Source organism: Rhineura floridana, chromosome 8 (assembly GCF_030035675.1).
Source record: "Rhineura floridana isolate rRhiFlo1 chromosome 8, rRhiFlo1.hap2, whole genome shotgun sequence".
Taxonomy (NCBI): Eukaryota; Metazoa; Chordata; class Lepidosauria; order Squamata; family Rhineuridae; genus Rhineura; species Rhineura floridana.
Window position 1 is genome coordinate 127456132 of NC_084487.1, and position 22864 is coordinate 127478995.

At 44.7% G+C, this 22864-nt stretch overlaps 1 protein-coding gene across 7 annotated transcripts in view; it reads left to right on the forward strand.

Moving 5' to 3' along the window:
- The window catches only part of FBLN1 (fibulin 1), a 133782-nt gene that overhangs the window by 106550 nt on the left and 4368 nt on the right, over positions 1-22864 (forward strand). The gene's annotated exons all lie outside the window — the stretch shown is intronic.

The window sequence follows — 22864 nt, forward strand, 5'->3', positions numbered from 1 at the left end:
TCTCAAAAACAAAACAGCTTAAAAATAAAACATCTTAGAAACAAATTTTAAAAAGAACTTTTAAAACATCTTTAAAAGCAGTTCCAAACCAGACACAGACTGGGATGAGGTCTCTACTTAAAAGACTGGTTGAAAGAGGAAGGTCTTTAGTAGGCACTGAAAAGATAACACCGATGGCGCCTGTCTAATATTTAAGGGAAGGGAATTCCAAAGTGCCGGTGCCACAACACTAAAGGTCCACTTCCCATGTTGTGCGGAATGGTGCTCCTGATAAAATGGTATCTGCAGGAGGCCTTCACCTGCAGAGCACAGTGATCGACTGGATGTATAAAGGGTAAGACGATCTTTCAGGTATCCTGCTCCCAAGCTATGTAGGGCTTTGTACACCAAAACCAACACTTTGAACTTGGCCTATCTATGAATACTTTTGCAGCTGTTTTTTTTTTTAAAAAACTAATATATTTGTTTTGAACTTGTATATACAATTTTTTTAAAAAATATTGCCGAGTGATATGCTTGGGGGAGGAATAGGTGGCATGCATAGCAGCAAACAGGCACCTATTATAGCTCGGCCTGAAGGTGGTGCTATTGGCTTTACTGTCTTGTAGCAACCCAGCTCAAATCATTAGTCTGGGTTTATTTCATAATTTATCAAGCAGAAACATGAGGCTGTGTGCCAAGAGGCAACTTGTTAATGCAGGCCACCTGTCTATAGTTGTTCAAAATATCTGGGTCCAAAGAAGGTTTCTTTAGAAGAGGTCTCACTACTGCCTCCTTGAGACTACCAGGGACTACTCCCTCTCTCAAGGAGGCGTTTATCACCTCTTTGGCCCAGCCGGTGGTTACAGCCCTGCCGGCCTTCACCAGCCAAGATGGGCAAGGATCAAGGGCAGACGTGGTCGCCCGCACCATTCCAAGCACCTTGTCCACTTCCTCGAGCTGCACCAACTGAAACTCATCCAACAATGAAGGACAAGACCACGCTCTGGACACTTCAATGGAGTCATCTGTCATAACATCAGAGTCTAAGTCCCGACGGATGCAAGCAATCTTATCCTGGAAGTGCTCCGCAAATTCGTTGCAGCGAGCTTCCGATGTTTCCTTAGTATCAGGAGGGCCAGAATGTAAAAGCCCTCGTACCACCCTAAAAAGCTCCGCTGGGCGGCAAAGAGATGATCTAATGGTGGCAGCAAAATATGACTTTTTTGCCGCCCTAACCGCTTTTACATACAACTTAGTGGAAGCACTCACCAAAGAATGACTACATCCGTCAGGAGTTCGCCTCCACCTGCACTCTAGCCTCCTTCTCTCTTGCTTCATCACTCTCAGCTCCGGGGTATACCACGGTGCTGTTTGAGTTCTGCACCGAAGGGGGCGCGCGGGAGCGATCATGTCAATGGCCCGGGTCATCTCCGCATTCCACAGATTGACCATGGCCTCGACAGGAGCGCCAGTGCTATCAGCCGGAAAAACTCCCAGAGCGCTCTGGAAAGCAACAGGATCCATAAGCCTCCGGGAGCGGACCAACTTAATAGGTCCCCCACCTCTGCAGAGGGAAAGGGTTGCCGTGAGTCTAAAGCTCAGCAAGCGGTGATCTGTCCATGACAATGGAGTAGATGAAAAATACCCCACCCTCAGATCACCATCTCCATGACCAGTGGCGAAGATCAAATCAAGAGTATGTCCTGATACATGCGTCGGACCAGTAGCAACTTGAGACAGCCCCATGGTTGTCATGGAGGCCATGAAGTCCTGAGCTGCCCCGAACAAGACAGCCTCGGCATGAATGTTGACATCCCCCAGTACCACAAGTCTGGGGGATCTCAACAATACCTCCGAGACTATCTCCGTCAGCTCAGCTAGGGAAGCCATTGGGCAGCAAGGTGGGCGGTACACCAATAGTATTCCCAATCTGTCTCCTTGGCCCAGCACAAGATGAAGACACTCCAAACCAGTCGCCGTCTGGACAGGGTGCTTAGTGAGAGAGAAAGAACTCCGATAGACCACAGCAACCCCGCCTCCCCGGCCCTCAGATCTACCACAGTGCTGCACCGAATACCCAGGTGGGCAAAGCTGGGAAAGAGCAACTCCTCCCTGCTCACCCACCCAGGTTTCGGTAATACACACAAGGTCGGCACCCTTCTCCACAATCAAATCGTGGATAAGGGGTTTTTTATTAACGACCGACCTAGCATTTAAAAGCAGCACCTGGAGATCCGAGAGCTGGCTGACAGTACAACCAACAGTCCTGTGGATAGGAGGAGAACCGGAACAAGGCACAGACACAACTTGTCTGGGACGAGTTCCACTTACCTGGCACGTTCTTCTCCCAACGCCATACCTCCCATTACCCATCACAACGTTAATTGGGGCCCCCGAAAATCTCCCTGCGAGGCCCAAGGCATGTTCTCCCAGGCACATCTTAAAATAAATCTAATACAGCAAAATACTTAAACAACATAAACACAAACACACATTCACTCAATCTCATTCACACAACAGACAGACAAACAAACAAACAAATTAAAATACAGCCAAACTTATTGCAAGTTATAAAACGGAGGGGAGGCGTTCCTGATCCCAAAAATAACGCTAAAAGGTGATTAAAAGGTGTTAAAAGAAACATATGGTGGCGGAGCTCCAGCCGTAGCGAGCTCTTACGCCGCCATCTTCATTATGCCCAGCAGCAGATCTTCCCAGTACAAGCAGTTCAATGAGAAGCGCAGCAATGATGACAATCAAAAGAAGACAGGAGCAAACAGCAATAATAGCTCTCACTCCCTGGGCAGCTGGAACAAATGCTGTGTGTAAGAACCAAAGTAGCAGCCACTACTTGTCAGCCTTCAAGTCTTAAATAGAGTTGTTTATGAAAACAGCAGTTGAATAAGTGGAGGATTGTTTTGTATTTATGCTGAAGATTATGTACAAATAGGAGACTGGGTTGTTTGTTTTTCTTTCTTGCCTACGATTGCCATGTCTGTCATCATGGGTAGGGGTGTTTGTTGTGGACAAGGGTAGAATTTGCACGTTGTAGGGGCTCCAGTGGAATGCAGTATGTCTCTCTGTGAACTGTATAGTGCATCCTCTTCCAGGATCTCTAGCAGTCAGGGCTGGATCAAGGAGTGTCCACGGTGGAGGGAAGGTTCTTTATCTGCCCCCCAAATTCAACAGCACCTCGATGCCCAGAACCTTAGCTTTTCCCACAGAGGTGAACGGTGTACAGGATAAAATAAAGTGGTACACTTTACGCCAGTGTGGTGCAGTGGTTAGAGTGCTGGACTGTGATCTGGGAGACCAGGGTTCGAATCCCCACAGAGCCATGAAGCTCACTGGGTGACCTTAGGCCAGTCACTGCCTCTCAGCCTCAGAGGAAGGCAATGGTAAACCCCCTCTGAATACCACTTACCATGAAAACCCTATTCATAGGGTCACCATAAATCAGAATACATTTGAAGGCAGTCCATTTCCATTTTAAAGGATACCATTGGACTAATCCCACATTTTGCCATCCAAATATTTGAAAATCAAGCCATCCTTTATCCGCATGGCTCCATCTTTGGTTCTGTTTCTAGTTCACACAACAGCAGTCTTCCCAACCTGTGGACCTTCAGAAGCTTTGGACTATAACTCCCATCAGTCCTGACCATTGGTCATGCGAGCTGAGGCTGATGAGAGCTGTAGTCCGACAATGTCTGAAGTGCACCGGGATGGAGAATGCTGTGCCAGAGTTTGACATTTTAGTTATTATTTATTTTTAAAAATTATCCCACCTTACAGGCAAAACATTGATATCCAAGGTAGAACTAACAGAATAAAGCTGACAAAAAACAATAGTACAAATCAAAGCAACCCTCTCCCCTACCCCTAAAGCTCTTCTCAATAGCCAGTCAGGAAAATAAGCAAAGATTGCAGTAGCTGGATTTCCCTAGGGCAGCCTTTCCCAACTAGTGGGCCACCAAATGTTGTTAGACCACAACTCCCATCAGCCTCAGCCAGCATTGCCAATGTTCAGGAAAGATGGTAATTGTGGTCCAGCAACATCTGGATGCACACTGGTTGGGAAAGGCTGTCCTAGGGAGTACATTCTACAACTGAGGTGTGGCCAGTGACAGAAAAGCAGAGCTTGGAAAAGTTACCTTTTTGAACTACAACTCCCATCAGCCCAATCCAGTGGCCATGCTGACTGGGGCTGATGGGAGTTGTAGTTCAAAAAAAGTAACTTTTCCAAGCTCTGCAGAAAAGGGCCTTTCACACATAGCTATCTAGCAAACTTCAGATGGCAGCAGGACCTGGAACAACTGCAGAGCCTCTGATGTTGAGGGCAGTGCACAATCAGGGGAGTTACATGGTATGGAAAGAGATAGTCCTTACATATATGAGCAGTCCCTGTTAGCGGCATTATCCACTTTAAATAGCACCTGAAGCACTGCACAAGTTGAAAATAACTTTATTGAGCATTAATCCTGATTTGCTTGCACAAAGGTTATGTAGAAGGTATCCAATGCCAGCTCTTTATTGAGCATTCATTCTAATTTGCTTGCATGGAGACTGTCTTCCCGTCAATCAGTCATTATCCCACAGATTTTAGTGCATTTCCCCATCACTTTCCTAACTGCAAAACGTCCTTTCAAAAAAAGTGGATTTCTTGCACCAGAATGCTTTAATCCACTTGAATGGCACAAACCTAAATTTCTGGTATGCAACTGAATCCTTTCTGCAAAATAGTGACAGTCCAGAGGTGCCCATTTTTAAATGTAAAAGCTACTAAAAGCCAACGATAACGGACAACAGCCAGTCAAATGGCAAATGCCTCACAGGCCAGATTGGCCCTTAGGAAGCATCCTTAGAATACAATTGTCTTCATACGATGGCAGAATACTGCTAAAGTGTGTGTGTGGGGGGCGCAGATTTGTTTCCTTTGGGAGTGCATTTCATAATGCAAATGCCACTTTGAAGGGCACCTCCTCATCCACCTGCCCTGGTTGAAAAAGGGAATGAAAGCAGAGCTTTGCAAGCAGATATGACTATCATACAATTTGTTTACAATATCTACTGATATGTAAACAGACATTTCAGGTTTGATTCCATTGCTTTCTGTTATGTAAGTATCACTCTTTGGTATTTTGGTTAAATGGCTCTGTCTCCTTACTTGACAAGATAGCCTTCCAGCCGGGTTTGCTAAAAAGGTAAAGGTAAAGGTGTCCCCGCACTTGTAGTGCGAGTCGTTTCCGACTCTTAGGGTGACGTCTTGCGACATTTACTAGGCAGACTGTTTATATGGGGTGGGGTTGCCAGTTCCTTCCCTGGCCTTTCTTTACCCCCCAGCATATGCCAGGTACTCATTTTACCCACCACGGATGGATGGAAGGCTGAGTGGACCTCGACCCCTTTTACCGGAGATTCGACTACCTCCTTCCGTTGGAATCGAACTCCGGCCGTGAGCAGAGCTTTCAGCTGCGTTACCGCCGCTTACCACTCTGCACCACAGGTTTGCTAGGTCTCCCAAAATCAGATTCTGATATTCACGGGTTAAAGTTGTGGAGCTAGGGGGTGGAATGTAAGTCCCCCACGACCTTTTGATTAGCAAACTGGTCAAATGCGGACTACATAGAAATACTGTCAGGTGGATTCACAACTGGTTGGAAAACCGTACTCAAAGAGTGGTCGTCGGTGGCTCTGCTTCGGACTGGAAGGAGTTTTCGAGTGGAGTGCCACAGGGTTCTGTCCCGGGGCCGATACTCTTCAACATTTTTATCAATGACTTAGATGATGGGGTGGAGGGAAGCCTTATGAAGTTTGCGGATGATACGAAACTGGGAGGGATAGCTAACACAATGGAAGACAGGAATAAAATCCAAAGGGACCTGGATAGACTAGGAAATTGGGCTGAAATTAATAAAATGAAATTCAATAAAGACAAATGCAAGATTCTGCATTTAGGCCACAAAAACAAAATGCATGGGTACACGATGGGAAATACCCGGCTTAGCAGTAGTGCGTGTGAGAAGGACCTTGGAATTGTAGTGGATCGCAAGTTGAACATGACCCAGCAGTGTGATGCTGCGGCAAAAAAGGCAAACGCAGTTTTGGGCTGCATAAACAGAGCTATAGTTTCCAGGTCGAGGGAAGTAATAGTCCCACTATATTCTGCATTAATCAGGCCTCATCTGGAATACTGCGTTCAGTTCTGGGCACCTCATTTTAAGAAAAATATAGACAAGTTAGAGCGGGTTCAGAAGAGGGTGACGAGGATGATAGCCGGTATGGAGAACAAGTCTTATGAGGAAAGGTTGAAGGAACTTGGCATGTTCAGTCTGGTGAAGAGAAGGCTGAGGGGTGACACGATTGCACTCTTTAAGTACCTGAAGGGCTGTCACATAGAGGAGGGTACAGATTTGTTCACTGCTGCCCCAGAGGGTAGGACTAGGTCTAATGGTTTTAAGTTGCAGGAGCGTAGATTCAGATTGGACATTAGAAGGAACTTTTTGACAGTAAGGGCAGTTCGGCAATGGAACCGACTGCCTAGGGAGGTGGTGGGATCCCCTTCGCTGGATGTCTTCAAGCAGAGGCTGGACAGCTATCTGCGGGAGATGCTCTAGCTGTGGATTTCCTGCTGTGAGCAGGGGGTTGGACTCAATGGCCTGCAAGGCCCCTTCCAACTCTATGATTCTATGATTCTAAGGCAGAGGTAGAGCTTTGTAGCATATGGCAGGGACATCATCTGTTGGATCAGTGGGCAATACCTGGCTGTGTAAGAGGGTTTAGGGACACAGCCTGATGGAAATGGGGGTACTGAATAGGGTGCTGGGTACATATATTTATCCATGTGATGCTTCCTACAGCTATAGTTGGAGATATTATTTACTGAGTTATTTGTTTTAACATGTTTTCAGCTTTGGCATTGAAAACAGTTTCTGGGGCTAAGCCCTGTTGAATTTTGGCTGTGATTTAGCTGTGCGTTTATTATCACATAAAAGCCAAGGTCCTGGAACGAGTGATTGCAGGCCACCTCCAGACACTGTTGGATGAGACCGATTATCTGGATCCATTTCAGTCGGGTTTCAGGCCTGGTTTTGGCATGGAAACAGCCTTGGTCGCCCTGTATGATGACCTTTGTCAGGAGAGAGACAGGGGGAGTGTGACTCTGTTGATTCTCCTTGATCTCTCAGCGGCTTTCGATTCCATCGACCATGGTATTCTTCTATGGAGACTGGCTGAGATGGGAGTGGGAGGTACTGTATGGCAGTGGTTCCACTCCTACTTGGCAGGTCGCCTCCAGAAGGTGGTGCTTGGGGAACATTACTCGGCACCCTGGACTCTCCAGTATGGGGTTCCGCAGGGGTCAGTTCTGTCCCCCATGCTGTTCAACATCTACATGAAACCGTTGGGTATGGTCATCCGGAGCTTTGGAGTGGGTTGCCATCAGTATGCTGATGACACGCAGCTCTATTTCTCCTTTTCATCTTCTTCAGGTGAGGCTGTCAATGTGCTGAACCGGTGCCTGGCTGCAACAATGGACTGGATGAAGGCTAATAAACTGAGGCTCAGTCCAGACAAGACTGAGATGCTGCTAGTGGGTGGTTCTTCTGACCTGATGGTGGATGTCCAACCTGTCCTGGATGGGGTTGCACTCCCCCTGAAGGAGCAGGTTCGTAGCTTGGGGGTTCTCCTAGAACCATCTCTGTCACTTGAGGCTCAGGTAGCCTCGGTGGCATGAAGTGCCTTCTACCAACTTCGGTTGGTGGCCCAACTACGTCCCTATCTGGACAGGGATAACCTGGCTTCAGTTGTCCATGCTCTGGTAACCTCCATATTAGATTACTGCAATGCACTCTACGTGGGGCTGCCTTTGAAGACGGTTCAGAAACTGCAGCTTGTGCAAAATGCAGTGGCCAGATTGGTAACAGGGACCAGACGGTCCGAACATATAAAACCGATTCTGGCCCGCTTGCATTGGCTGCTCGATTCAAGGTGCTGGTTTTGACCTATAAAGCCTTACACGGCTTGGGACCACAATACCTGACGGAACGCCTCTCCCAATACGAACCCACCCGTACACTACACTCAACATCAAAGGCCCTCCTCCGGGTGCCTACTCCAAGGGAAGCTGGGAGGCTGGCAAGAAGGGAGAGGGCCTTCTCAGTGGTGGCCTCCAAATTATGGAATGATTTGTTTGATGAGGTGCGCCTGGCACTGTTATCTTTTCAGTGCCAGGTCAAGACTTTCCTCTTCTCCCAGGCATTTTAGCATGTGTTTTAAATTGTTTTTATATTGTTTTAAATTTTAAAATTGTGTTTTAAATTGTTTTTAAAATATGTGTTTTAAATTGTATATTTGTTTTTATGTTTTTCATTGCTGTAAACCTCCCAGAGAGCTTCGTCTATGGGGTGGTATACAAGTGCAACCAATCAATCAATCCAACCAATCAACCAATCAATCAATCAATCAATCAATCAATCAGGATCTCAGGCTTAAAGCCAGAATCTCAAAATTAAGCACGTTTAAACCTAGGCTGGTGATGGTCACGATAATACTGAACCGAGCTAGAAGGGAGCTGGACAGTGGGAGGGTATGCAGGATTCTCCAGGTGATGCCTAAGTTCCAAAGTCAAGTCTGGCCTGGGCCTTAGGGATGATTAGCAATTCTTTTGCAAACAGCCCCCAGTTTAGCTGTTCATTCTGCGAGATTTTTGTTGTAGGTTTAAATCACAGCTAAACTAGGGGAAAGGGAAAACAGAAGTAAAGCCCCGGCTTGTTCTCTATAAGCTTTTTTACAGACTTTCTGCTACATCCCTTTTGTTTTGTTTTTTTCTTTAACCAGCTGTCAGTGAAGAATTTGTTTTTCAACCTGTGCAAAAAAGGTCCTATTAAAGCCTGGGGTATTAGAGTGCACTATAAAGCTATTTCCTTAGCTCTCTGTTAGGGTTCTGTAATACCACCTGTATTCCAGCAATACCGTCAAGTGCAGAATGTGTTCTCTCCTCTTCGTGCCCCCTCTCTGGCCCCAACCTTGCATTGTAGCTAAAACTTGCAACACTTACATCTGGGTAATAGAAAATTCATCCTCTGCCTTTAAAAATCAACGTTACTATTAAACCTTTTCTGAAATCAGCACTGTCAGAATGTGATGGCAGGACTGTTGTCCAAAGTATGGCTTTGTAGCAAGTATATGGTTGGGTGATCATAGGCTCTCTACTTTCAGTCAGATTGTGCTTAATTGCTAGAAAATGAGATGTCAAGTCTGTTCTGGAAGCCCTTTCCCCCCAGTGTTGTTGCAGCAATCACATCATTCCTGTCTAAATCCAAAACTATTAGGAGAGTATTAATTGAAAGTAGTAGTGTTGGTGAGAGGACTGCACTCTGCACCTAGTCTAAGACACTTACACGTGGTATTGTGTTATACTGTGCCAGACGTTGAAAATGGGACTGAGCCATGATGAGAGCTGGCATAAATTCAGCCCTACTATTAGTTTTATGAAAACAGGGGAAAATAATTTGTTCACATGTGTATAGCCAGAATTGAGTGTATGTTATAATTCTGCAGCAAAAGTACAGAACATAGAACCGTGTGCTGAATTAGAGCTGAGTCAAACTGCAGGCAAGGGCTGATTGGTTCTGTGACATAATTCTTAATGTGATCCCTGATTAGCTGGGATGCTGAAAAATTGTGTTGCAGATTAGGGGAATGATAGTCAAGAATAGATATGAAAAACTAGCACAAAGTAAGTTAAATTCCCTAATCCAGTGGTTCCCAAACTTTTTTCCCCACAGACCACTTGAACCACATTGATTTTTCTGCCTGTTTTAGCAGTTTTAATGTACTGTGTAGATGCTGTATGATTTTTCATTTAATTTAATTTTTTTTATTTATACAGCCATGAGAGTGGCTGTATACTATAGTCAGCATGGATTTTTCACATTCTGCAATGTTAAATTGAAAATACACCCCATTTATTTATTTATTACTTTTATACCCCGCTTTTCTTTTCATGATAGAAACCCAAGGTGGCTTACATATGGTTCCCCAAGCAGTCTCTCATCCAGGCACTGACCAGCCCTGACCCTGCTTAGCTTCAGCAGGGTGCTGGCCTCATGTGCCTTCAGACCATAGCCTGGGACCATGCCATTCTGATGCTTACTGTAAACTCATTTCAAAATAAAACCTTCAAAACTTATAGTCTTCAACTCAGAAATGCTGGCTTAACAATCCTCTAAATTTTCATGGTGATACACAAAACAGTCAGACAGCATTAAGAGTTCAAAGTGTAAACAGAGAGGGAGGAAAACCAGAACCATAATTTGTCAAAATTAATTAAATATCAGCCATGTTCACAGAGTGTCTGTAATCCTATTACTGACCTTGCCCCATACTCTGACCATCTTCTGCAGTTTAAAAGTTAAAGAAATGCCTGGCTGATTTTGAATTCATTTAAGAAATTTAGCATTGAACTCAATGATAAGGCCAGGCATGCTCAGTAAGAACTAGGGTTGCCAGGCTCGGGGCCTGAGAATAATTCTGTATCTTTAAGAGAAGAGAAAATTCAGCCAAGTGCAGGTTTTCTTGCAACGCTGTCATGGGAAAAAACACAAGGTGAAATTCTCCCACCTCCCTGCACAACTTTTAAAGATACAGAAGACCTCTTGGAGGCTGGGCCTGGCAACCAAGAGGTCTTCTGTATCTTTAAAAGATGTGCAGGGGGAAGGGATAATTTCACCTTGTGGTTCTTCCCATTATAGTGTTGCAAGAAAACCTGCACTTGGCTGAATTTTCTCTTCTCTTAAAGATACAGAATCATTCTCAGGCCCTGAGCCTGGCAACCCTAAGCATGATTGCACAGGGGTAAATCCCACTGAACTCAAAAAGTATGCAAATGATCAAACCTGCCCTCCTCCTCCCTCCTCCCCCCTCCCTCTTGCCCCTCCCCCTTCCTTCCCCTCCTCCATTCCCTTCCAATCCCCTCCTCCCCCCTCCTCCTCCTTCCCCTTGTTACCAAATTCTTCCAAGCTACACAGGAAGGAAGTAGATCGGACTGTGAAAGACCAACCCAAATTGTCTTTGTATTTTTACAAATGTGTAGGGCAGTATAATAGAGAGGCAGTCAGGTCTCCTGCTCCCCTGGTGCATTCACTATAGCTGCCCAATTTCTCTGCTTTTAAAAGTTTGATAGAAATATCTGTTGGCTATAGGTACGTTCTTAAACCACAAGGTTTTTTTGCCTATTAGTGAATTCTTATATTGTTTTTTATTTTATTTGCATTTCATAGAATTCCAAGTGCAGTATAATAAAATACAATATAAGGAATACAAGAAGCAAATAAAAATACAATTAAAATCAATATGAATATTTAATGCAGACATGCCATTGACCACCTGAATGAAGCTCACAGATGGTCCATTAATCACAGTTTGGGAACTCCAGCCCTTATCTCTTTTGATTGCATCATCTCAGATTATTAGCAGCATCTGCAGAAATAAGGACTTAATGACACATTACTTTAAATGTGTAGAGTGAAGCTTCGTTTGGATTTTTTAAAGTTTAATGCTAACCATGGGGGGCCATCAGGAGCACATTGTGGAGGTTAAATAGGGTTAAATACCAAGTTTCTCTGTAATGCAGATTGGTCTCCTTAACCACCCCTCACTACATGTAAAGAGGCTAACGATGATGTGGAAACCATGTTCTCCAGCCTTATTCTTGGAATTTGGACAGGGATTAGAATGCATTGCAGCTCAAATGGATTCGTTCTTCAGAAATTCTGCTTAAAATAGCAACCAGGCTCTAATCTGTAGCTGATGATGGATTGATTGTACAAAGGCTTCCAGGCCAAATCCTTTGGATTAGGGCTTTATGTTCCTTGGTAAATTGAATCACACAGCCATGGTGTACTGTGTGCCATGGTGTGGCTTGCAGCCAAGTAATGGTTAAGGAGGACAGCCTTGGTGACATGACTATGCTACTCTTTTATGAGCAGGGTGCTAGTTTCCCTCCCTCCCATAACACTAGAATTTGGGGTTACCTAATGAAATTGAATGGCAGCAGGTTTAGAACTGTTTTACATAACACATAATTAGTTTGCAGAAGTCAGAGCCACAAGATGTGGTGACAGTTACTAGATGGCTTAAATAAAATTAGGAGGATAGGTCTCTCAATGGATATTGGCCATGATATTCAGAGGCAGGATACCCAAGAACACAGACAAAGCAGTGGTGGTGATGCTGTTTCCACACCTTTCCTTTAACCTTGATATTAAAGCGTGCGGTGATGAAGGAGACCATGCAGTAAGGCTGAGCCCCCAGATTCAGATATTTATGTGCCTGTTAGTAAGGAGTTTGTAACCAATCATCATCTGTACCGCGGTCTGCTCCTGGTCTTGTATTTGCAGAAAGTATGGAACTTCTCCATCTTCTGCTACCAATTACATAATCAATTTGATTCCTATATTGACCATTTGGTGATGTCCACTTGTACAGTTGTCTTTTTCGTTGCTCAAAAGAAACAAATTATTGGCTTCACAGAATTCAAGAAGTCTTTCTCCTGCTTCATTTCCATCTCCTAAGCCCCATTTCCCCACAATTCCTAATTCTTCTCTGTTCCCTACTTTTGCATTCCAGCTCCCCATGATTATCAGCACATCCTGTTTTGGTGTGTGATCAATTTCTTCCTGTATTGCTGCGTAAAATCCTTCCAATTCCTCTTCTTCTGCATTTGCCGTTGGCCAGACGTAGTTTACATAACGCGTTTCCGGCTTTCCGCTTGCTATTGGCTTCAGGGGTCCTGAGCTGGATTCCAGGTCTAGCTTCAGATATGGTGGCCCACACTTCTGGGTATTGTCAGCTTAGGGGTATTTGCAAGGAGTTAAATGACAGAATGGTTCTTTCAAGTTCAAAATGCAGGGTTATTAGGAAACTGGCTATGTGATACAAAATACAAGCAGAAACCAGACATGAAGGTGAACTGCCGGAGGGGTGTACATATTTCCAAGGAGGGCAAGGGGGAGGAAAATGCAATTATACCTTAAGCAACACAGAGAAGCCAAAAGAATACCTTCAGCACCTGATTACAGTACTAGAAACCCTGATGAGGAGAGGATTGAGTAGATTAACAATATTAAGTCTAACAACAGCAGTCTCCTGGCATTGGGGCCGAGAAATGTATGATACCCACATTATAGTGGGGTTAGGGATTTTCTTCTAAACTATTGAATATTATTGTGGTGATGATAATATAGCAATAGCAATAATACTGCTTGATATTTATACAGCACTTTTCCTAAGTGCTCTAAGGCGCTTGATAGACATTATTTCTGTGATTCTTAACTATGGTCCTCTGAGGCCTAGAGAATGACATGAAGCTACATAGTGCAGTTCAGCATCATGCTGACACGAAGCAGGTCTGTATCTTCTCCAACATTTCACAGATGAAAATGGGGATAACCGACAGTCCTATACCACTGTCCATTTGCCCACACACCCTGGAATGAAGACTTGAAAGATAAGAGTGTGGTATGAAGGTTATAGTTTATATATTATAAGTTCAGGATCTGCAGCCATGAGCAAACTACTCAAGTGTAGCTGTCCAAAGAGCAAGACAAAGTCCATCTGCACCACCCTGGGCAAAAGCACCCCAGCACGGTTCAGTCTCCACTCATTTAACAATGAGAGCATATCATTTTATCTTCCCATATCTGGGAGCCGTGGGCGTGCAGGAGCTGACATTTGCACTCCACTCCCGCTATTTAGTTTTCAGCAGGACACACATGGCCGGCCCCAAGAGCACCAGACCAGACTCACGGTGCTTGCCAGTGGTGTCCAGACCAATCTACACTCTTCTCTGCGCTAAATGCTAGTTGAAAATTGAGATCCAAACAGCCAGATCAAAGACCCGGTCCCATCAAATACCCATTCAGCAAAGAGGAGTGCAGAGGAGATGAAAAAGGTACCACAGCAGCTAATTGAGGGATGAAAAAAAAAATCCTACATCCTCCCTAGTAGCTAAACCCACACTGCTACAGATTGGGAGTGGGGATGGTGCAAAGAAGAAAAAGGTTGTCATAGGGACACTGCCAGCTTTTGTAGCCCTGTGCCAGGTCTTTCTCCGGCATGTGCTTGAGCTCTCCTCCCTTTGGGAGGAAGTCTCTTGAGGCTTCCTCTTTCATGATGGAGGGGCAAATATCACACCCCACCACCAGTTAGAGGGACAGTGGAGCAGCAATCCCAAGGATCACAGTTTGATCCATCCCTGCCTTGCCTTTCCATTGGCACTCATTCTCTGGCTGCACTTAGTTTACTCTATGGCTGGAGACACACTTGCGGTTGTACTGATTTCAGTGCATCTCCACCTCTGTTTTCTGAAAATGGAGGTGCACCATGTTAACCAAATTCTGCCCCTTTTTACTTAAAGACCTGGGAAATGAGAGATCAAGTACATGTTACCTTGAAGTCATTTTCACACAGACTTCAAAACTGATTGGCCATCAACCCAGTTGCCACTCCGAGGTGTGTCCAATGGAAATGCTTTGCTCTAGACCCAGGCAGAGACACTGATTGGCCTTTTGCTGTGGCCGGTCCTTAAAGGTCTGACATCACCTGTGGGGGAAGGAGATGTGTCCAGCCTCGGGCAGTTGCGTTTCAAACTGCAGCCAGACAAAACGGTCTCGCTGTTTTTGAAATAACAAGTGTGCATGTAACCAATAGCCTGCTCTGCACTGGCTTCTGAAGAAGAGGCTATTTAAATATTTTTGAATTTTTCCAGCTTAAGAATGCTTAATAGAAGGTTTCATCTTATGAAGCATTGCACTGTGTCTTTATCAAGGAGCAGCTGCCACTTAAGTACATGCAGCTCAGGCTGCCAGATCTGTAGCGCCACAGACCTTGAGACTGACAGGGTGCCACTGGCGGTGGGAGTGTGGGAATTGTACTGGCAGACAGAGGAGAAAAAGCGTGGTGCGCTTAGTGGCCACTTGTGGAAGGGGATGGCCCTTGGCCTGTCAGAATCTGGCTGTGCCCGAGAATTCAGGGAGTAGAGGCTGACTGACATGAGAACAGAATTATTAGTCAAAACAAAACCCCAGCCTTTTATGAAGCCTTTCTCTTTCTCTCTCTCCCCCTCCCCACCTGTTCGTTGTCTGAGATTTTACTCCTCCTTTTGGAAACCCTGAGAAGGAAGCTAAAACCACAGACCTTCAGGCCAGATCCTGAGACCTGGCTACCTGCATGCTCTAAACATTTATTATCTGTGCATTGGCACTTACAGATGGAGGGGAAGCCATTTAATGGCACTGTGTGTTGCCTTTACATGCATGTGAACTATAGACAAGCTGCGTCTGCACCCCACTCAAGAGATTTAAGGTTGCAATCCTATATATACTTATAAGTACCAAGGCTGCAGCCCTAGCCCCACTTACAGGAGAATAATCCCCATTGAATTCAGTAGGGGTCACTTCTGAGCAGACATGGCTAGGATTGCACTGTAAGTCCCACTGAACTCAATGTGGCTTACTTCTGAGTAGGCATGGGTAGGAGTGCAGTGTTTTCGAGAGGGAAAGGCAACTTTTGCAAACAAAATTTGTAAAAGGTCTATCCAAAAGACACAGTTGGGACAATGATTTTCCAAGGGCAGATACCACAAAACCAGAATGGGTAAATATGATCTCATTATCATTCAGTGGCAGCTGGTACACATCTGGACCCAGGGGGTGGGGGTGATCTAGCCAATTGGGAGATTGCAGAGGTGGAGCCAAGATGTTCTTCATGATAATGATGATTAATGATGGTGAGGAGAACAATTAATACATGTATTGTGCCATTACAATAAAACAGTGTACAACATAAAACGAAGAGAGCAGTTATCTTTCACCCTTATGTACCACCTGTCAAAAAGATAGGTTGCAGCCCTTACAATCTAAAATTCAATACTGAGGAAACAGCACAGAAAGGGGATCCAATCTGATACCCACTTAAATGATCACAGTCGGGCTTACTTACTTCTGAGTAATAAAATAAATAAGACTCTGTTGGTAACCACAGCTAAGTCATATCTCCTGCAGGAACAACTATTTTTATTTAAGCCATGCCTAGTTTATTATCTGGTACTCAGCAATAGAACCTCCCTGACCAGGAGCAGTGTATGCAAAAATCGTAGACAACGGTAATTGGCCAAAGATCTCCAGAGCTTCTTTTTTAAAAAAGTAAAAAGTTTATTGAAAACTACGTTCCTATTGTTCAGAGAAAAATATGTAGGGGTTGGGGAAGAGCAGGAAGACAAAATGTAAGAAAAAATGAGTTTTTCAGACCGTATGAACAATTCCAAATAATGTAACAGCAAGTTCCATAAGTTACTCCAGTTTTCCACTGGTGTATGCACTCAGACATTCACACAAAGTGTCTTTAAGCTTTTTTGGTTTTACAAAAGCAAGGATTCGCTTAACTCAAAATCCCTTCCCTTTTGATCAACCACACTTTCCTAACTACGCAGCTCAAGACATTATTCTGTTCCCCCACCCAAAGCAGAATTGGAAGTGTGCAACAACTAGGGTTGCCATATTGCCTGGTTAGCCAGGTTTTACCCAGATTATAGCCCTGCTACCCAGCGCCCCCTTAGCCCATTAGGTGGTCCAGATTTTCCAGGCGGGCGCTGAGCTGCAGAGACTGGTGAGGAGAAGAGAGGAGCACGGGGAGGACAAGGTGGACAGTGCTCAGGGCCAGCATCAGCCTGCCCTGGGCCCCAGCACACATACTCACATCCCACCTACCTACCTCTCCCTTGACATAAATGCTAGTCACGCTGCAGTGCAAACCTGCCATCAACCAAGATGGTGGCTGAGGCTTCCCGAAGGGGCTGATGTGTGTGTTTGGTGAACAAAGAAGTTGAACAATGATCTGACAGAAAGATGTTGCTGATTTCAAAGGCTGGCTGGCCACAGAAGGGGAGGAAAAAATATTCTGTTTGCTGCTGCTGTAACCTGCTGCTTGCAAAAGGAAGGGAAAGCAATTCAGCCTCAGAAGAAGAGCAACAGGCAGACTGCAAATGCATGAATCTGATTGGTTGGGATGGGTATTCATAATCCTTTCCAACTGCTCTCAAACTTTCAGTGTGTTTATGAGGGACTCCTGATTAGCTGTCAGTTTAATCCACCAGGGAAAGTAGGAAATAAAATTAAAATGGAGGGTCAGTGGGGTCCCCTATCCTTCATAAGTCACTCCCACTGGAATTTATTATTGAAAAAAAAAATTTTCTAGCCCTGGAGGCAGGGAAGGGACCACAGGGATTATTGTGATTGGCTGTGTTGTCCAGAGATGATTGACCAGCACAGTCTGAACTTTTGGGGAAATAGGTGTATTGCTCAAGACCTCCCAATCAATTATAATTGTGCAGCCTGAATTTGCTGATATGGGACTGAATGTCGCCCAGACATAGCAACAGCTTGGAAGCACTTGTGGCTGAATTCAGACCACCTAGTGTGGTTCATAGCAGAGTGAGCATTTGAACTGTGAGTCCGGTCTCCCCAGTTCATCCAATACTATTTTCCAGGGTTAGCTAACTACTGTATTCTTAAAGTCCATACCATTCTACAGGCACTAGGATGATGGTGTTTGCAATGCTGTTTGAAAAGAGCATTACAAGCTCTTTAGATTCCTATGACCAAATCACAAAATATGCATTTTGGCAACTTCACTAATAAGAGGCACTCTAACTTTGAAACATTTGTATACCAAAGTCCAGTACTGTGTCAACTTCCATTGATGTGAATCCCCTCCCACAAATCAGGCTGCATGGTGGCCCCAGGTGCCTTTGCCTTGTTCTGTTGCATGTAGAATGGCAGACTTGCAGGGTGGGTGTGTCTGAATAAAGGCATGTCTGCTCCTGTTGCTGTATCAGCATTGTTGACAGATGCAGCATCCCAGCCCAGAATGTAACCGTTGCAAGGAAAGTGATGTTGCGCTACTTGTCTTGCTGCCACAACTGCCACAGCACAGAAATGCAATCTGCAGTATGACTGTGCGGATTGCCTGTGCTGCGCATCAAATGTCCAACTGACCCTTATTAATGTATTCCTTGCATTCCACCCTCTTCACACAAAACCCAAGGTAGCTAGCAATCCGTAAAATGCAACATTAAGACCAGAGTTAACAGTACAATACAGTAATCAATAGCATTTAACAACCAGTGATGCAGTTGTATCAGTAGGGGAGGGCTGTGGAACTGGCTGGTGGACCAGACTGTTATTTTCCCTACCCCCTGTGGGCCAAATTTGACAGGTGGGTGGAGGTGCATGGTATGAAATCAAACTATGCAAGCCAATACACAGTTGGCAAAGCGTTCCGCAAGACCCAACAGTCGGCTGATTATTGGGTCTCACGGAACCCTTGTGGAATGGGCTGTGCAAGACCTGACAACCAGCCGTTTCTCAGTTATTGCAGATCGCTTCGCATAGAGCTTTGCAGATGTCACTGATCAGCCAGCTGGCAGGGCCTGCAAATTCCTTTCTGCTGAGCAGGGTTTTTAGCCGCCTCACACCTGATGTCCTACATGATGTCAGGTGTAAAGCAGGTGGCCTTGGCTTGTATGAAATGGTCTCATGGGCCAAATGGGGACTCCTGGTGGGCCTAATGAGACCCACGGGCCAGAGATTCCCCACCCCTGCAATAGGGCCACTCCTGCTCTGATCCAAAGGCTTGCATAAATAAATAGGTCATTCGCTGTCACTTGAATGAAAGTGAGGTGGGGGCAACCAGATTTGTACGGGAAGCAGTTTGATAGGCAAGGTGCTGCTACTGAGAAAGTCCTGCTAGGTCACATTCACTGGGGGAAGTTCGTGCAGGGCCTCCCCTATGTAGCTGTGAACCTGGGGTGGCTGGTGTTGGGGAAGGTGCCCCTTTGAGTACTTGTATCAGCGCAAGTCATACATCCACACTTTTAGGAGACTGTTCTCTAGGAAACACCCTAGCATCACTTCATTTGGGTGCAGGACACTGTACTGGATGTGTGAAGATATCATTTGTAGTGGTCTAATGGTTATTTTGTGTGTGTGAGGGGTCACACTCTTAGTTCCTTATTCATTCCTCATACATTGAAGCACTGAGCGCATTTCCTGTTCCTTATTTGCTACACAAAAGCAACAGAGTTGATATATTCATGAATGTGAATGTACTGCCTTCAAGTCGATTCCAACTTATGGCGACCCTATGAACAGGGTTTTCATGAGGCTGAGAGGCAGTGACTGGCCCAAGGTCACCCAGTGAGCTTCATGGCTATGTGAGGATTTGAACCCTGGTTTCCCAGGTCGTAGTCCAACATAGTCGACTTGGAGGCACATAACAACAACTGAGTATGGGTAAGACATTTGATTCAGTTCATATTTCAAGCCCAATCTATCAAATTCACTTTCTGAAACAATATGAAAACTAAAACACAGCCATCCTTCATAATTTGAATTATCTGAATTTTGCAATATAGCTAGCCAACCAAACGTTTACAAAAATGGTAGGGGAAAGTGTGCATAAAAATGAATATAGGAGTGAAAATAACATGCAAAATTGCTTGCAAAAATATGTACATTAGACAAAATGTGTGCTGCCCTGGGCTCCTACTGGGAGAAAGGGCGAGATATAAATCAAATAAATAAATCAAATAAATAAAACTGCCTACAAAAATGTGTTTAGAAATTTGCACTAAAATGCTGGAGAATTTTCATGCGGATTTTTTTAAAAAATCGCAAATTGCTGCAGAAATGTAGAGAACTGAATTTAAGATGGGGGGGGGAAGAAAGGGAGAGAGCCGAAACAGACATCTTTCCATCCCTAATAGTAACTCAACTCTTATTGGGCGGGCAAGAACATTTAAATTCCAGCTCTTTATCGAGGCTGCTCCTTCAGTTCTGTTTTGAACTTTCACATAAATGAGGAATAAAAAACTGAGAACAAGAAACCAACTCCATCCTTGTACAGCAGAGGTATATCAAGGGAGAGCCTTTCTGGTTCACACTGGAGGTGGTGGGGAAAGGAGATCTGACCTTTGGGGGAGTGAGTCAGAAGGTGGAGCCAGTGTTGCTGGTTCTTTGGCCTTTGTGCCATTTCAAACAAAGCCTATCTGAAAAATGAGTTGCTATGCTAGTAAGGTGCCACATTTCCATCCAAAATGTACATGACACTTTGATGTGAGACAAGGCTGCCACGCCTCCTCCTGCTTGACCCTCCCCCTGTCCAATTTCCTGAATGCCGCAACAAGGAAGATTTCAGGCAGAGGAGGAGTGATAGATGGCAGGAGCAGAGGAGGACTAGAGAGAAGCAGCCACGGCCACCTCATCTCTCACTGCATCAAAGACACTGAAGGTTCAGCATGGATGTCTGGCAAGGGTTACCCCTTGCTCACTATCCAGGGTGTATGCAGAGTGGGAAGGAAATTGTCTGGGTTACATGATTCTATCCTATTGATTCATGTGGCTATAGGTTAAAAAAGTGCTGTAGTGAGAGCAACTTAGATACTTTCTTCCATAGCCAGGGCTATATTCCAGGGAGATTCCCTAACCCTCCACCCCTGTCTCAGTTACTGCACCAATACAAATCAATTTTATAATACAGGAAAATCAGTCCAAGAAAATGAATCTTATATGCAATATTTTAGGGAGTAGAAAAAAGGATGCTTAAAAAGAGAGGTGCATTTATGGAATATGGCAAGCGAAATGAATGTGGTGGAAAGTTTGCTATTTCTCCACATGCTGAAGATATTAGTCAGTATTTAAGTAGGACAGAGCTTTAAGGTCATCACAGCGTTCAAAAAAAGGGTGCTGACAGCTGGCATAAGCAAACGTTTATCTCTCCCATCAGATCCGAGGCCAATGTGTTCTCAGGGAACTGGTAGGAGGATGCTCTGGAATTCCACACATGCTGTTGAGCACTCCACTTTTGAAACATGACCTCAGCCAAGATCTAAATGGGATACATATCAAATAATCCTTCTTAAACTGCAGATTTCCGTGCAAATTAAATGCCACTGTCAGATTCTAATAACTGGAAGAAGGAATTCTATACCAAAATGTTTATCTCCGCAGAAGTTTAAAATTTGTGTGACCCTTTGTTATCTTATATATTGCACTTTCAGAAAATGACAGTACAGTAGACAATGAGTCAAATGCTCTGTTTACTGCGGAGGACAGCAAACTGCATGGAGAAAGTAGAAGAGATAAGACATTGTCAGGGAGTCACAGTCTACAACCAGATTCTTATTATTTTTTTCAGAGTAGAAGGCATTTTGGAAGACAGAATATATATATATATATTAGCTGCCCAGCAATATATATAGCTATAGCCACCTAACATTCCCTAGACAGCTTATAAATAATGTTAAAAATGTAATATATAATAATCAAAATCAACAAACAGTAAGACAGTAGCCTCTCCCTCCAACCTCCCACTGTCTGTACACTAACTCCACTATTGCTTCTGGTAAATTGACTTTACAGGTTTTTGTCTTCCTTCAAAATCTGTCCATCCCAGCTTAACAAATGGGACAAAAGGAATATTTGTGTCCATCATGGGAAGCAAAGGTTCTCTTAAATTATTGTCTCTAGCTTTATTCCCAGTTTTGTGGCTTGTTTCTGCTGTGAGCAATAGTTCATCTATAAGGAAAAGCACAGACCTTGACAGGTATGGGTGATGTAACTGCTTTCCCTTTTCAGGGTCTCTCTCCAAAATAAAAGGTGAAAGCACTGTTTAAATAACTGCCTAATTAGGCAGGTGTTGAGAGTTGGGTACCACAAATGGGTTTATTACATTCACTACAGTTTTAATAAAATAATGTTTAAGCTTTCTTGCTAGCTACAAATACCTCTCCAGCCTCAAGCTAAGAGGAGGGGCAGGAAAATGGCTTGGGGACATTTTTCCTGTCTGAACTGAGAAAAAAACAGAGCTGCAAATTGGTTGTTGCACTTAAAGCATCCTTGGTTGAAATTGTTTTCTTTAGGAAGTTGTTAAAGGGATTAGTGGCAACGCTATCTGCTCAAAGGGGAGTATTTTCCTCCATGGCGTTGTGCTTTTTGCATTGCAAAGACATGGAAAAAGGCTCCAGTGCTCTCTCTTCCAAAGTAAACTAAAGCCTGCCCCACGGTCCCTGGTAGGGTTGCCAGGCTCAGGGCCTGAGAATGATTCTGTATCTTTAAGAGAAGATAAAGTGCAGGTTTTCTTGCAACACCGTAATGGGAAAAACCACAAGGTGGGATTCTCCCTTCCCCCTGCACAACTTTTAAAGATATGGAAGACCTTTTGGAGGGTGGGCCTGGCAACCAAGAGGTCTTCTGTATCTTTAAAAGTTGTGCAGGGGGAAGGGATAATTTCACCTTGTGGTTTTTCCCATTATAGTGTTGCAAGAAAACCTGCACTTGGCTGAATTTTCTCTTCTCTTAAAGATACAGAATCATTCTCAGGCCCTGAGCCTGGCAACCCTAGCTCAACCAGAGTGTAAATCACTGGCGTTCAGGCAGGGGACAATGCAAAGTGGGATTAGGTTCAGGCAGGACACAAGGCAAGGCAGAGTTCAGGCTGGATGCTGGACTAGATACAAGGCACAGTTCAGGCTAGACACAGTCCTAGGCTCTAGGGAACACAGAGCTCTGAACTGAGCCCTGTTATAGCAGTACCCCAGCAGTAACACCTATTTGTTAGCACCACCTGTGCTGCAAGAGGCTGTCCTACTTAACGGGACTCACCTTTCTCTAGGAACCTCCTACTGCAGTGGAGCAGGGGAGGCTCAGGGTCTTCTGTAGAGGAGGAGTCAGAGGATGACAGTGCCAAATTTCTGGGCCGGGGGTGGAGATCGTCATTGGGCCCACAGGTTCATCTTTGAGGCTGGTCCTACATGCCCTTTCCT